The sequence below is a fragment of the Mus caroli genome, unplaced genomic scaffold (assembly GCF_978045245.1).
Source record: "Mus caroli unplaced genomic scaffold, Mus_caroli_1 scaffold_6, whole genome shotgun sequence".
NCBI classification, from domain to species: Eukaryota; Metazoa; Chordata; class Mammalia; order Rodentia; family Muridae; genus Mus; species Mus caroli.
In genome coordinates this window covers 138890352-138891375 of record NW_028227261.1, presented here as the reverse complement: position 1 = coordinate 138891375, position 1024 = coordinate 138890352, and the positions used below count along the sequence as shown (strand labels likewise).

Here is a 1024-nt window from a genome sequence, read left to right as displayed (position 1 = left end):
ACTACACATTTCAGGCTGTCTTCTAGCTAACTGTCCCTGAAAAGGCTTGATTCTCATGACATAGTCTTGTTTAGGATGTTTCAATGCAGTTCTTGCTATGCATAAGCTCTCCAAACACCTATGCCTCACAGACATTATTCCAATAAAAATAAATACAACAGTAAGAGAATTTTTTTATGTGTTTGGCTAGAGATGGAAGTGAAAGTTATTGACCAGTCTGGAGTGAATTAAAAATGGGCGATGTTGAAAAAGGCAAGAAGATTTTTGTTCAGAAGTGTGCCCAGTGCCACACTGTAAAAGAGAAGCAAGCTTAAAACTGGACCAAATCTCCATGGTCTGTTTGGGCGACAGGCAGGTCAGGCTGCTGGATTCTCTTACACAGATGCCAACAAGAGCAACGGCATCGCCTGGAGAGAGGATACTCTGATGGAGTATTTGGAGAATCCTAAAAATATACATTGTGGAACAAAAATGATCTTCAATGGAATTGAGAATAAGGGAGAAAAGGCAGACCAGATAGCTTATCTTAAAAGGGCTACTAATGAGTAATTCTTCTGCCTTATTTATTACAAAACAAATGTCTCGTGGCTTTTAATGTATACCAAAATTTAATTCATACACCAAATTCAGATCATGAATGGCTAACAATGTTTTTGTTACACAGTCCTGATTTAAATAAAACAGTTGTCATAAAAGAAAAAAAGTGAAAAGTGAAAGTTATTCATTAACATCTTTGCTTAAGTTGTATCAGAGCTTCACCTAATGAAGTCAGAAACACATTTCTGGTGTTCATCCCATACACAAATGGCTTATTTAAAAAAAATCAAATTCCTTTTCTAGTATTGAAAGGTCTGTGATCTAGAATTCAAAAATTATTATCATCAAAATCAAGGAAATATTGCACTCCATATTGCAGGTGTCTAAAAAAATCCTAACCTTGTGGGAAATTGTCAAGTAATCATCTTGCAGATAAATGTGGAATTTTTAATACAAAAATTACTGAATAGGTGGCAGATAGGAGTGT

At 35.3% G+C, this 1024-nt stretch overlaps 1 pseudogene; it reads left to right on the top strand.

Annotated features, from left to right (window-relative positions):
* Nucleotides 1-233: 233 nt before the first annotated feature.
* LOC110293081 (cytochrome c, somatic pseudogene) lies at nt 234-549 on the top strand (annotated as a pseudogene).
* Nucleotides 550-1024: the final 475 nt, after the last annotated feature.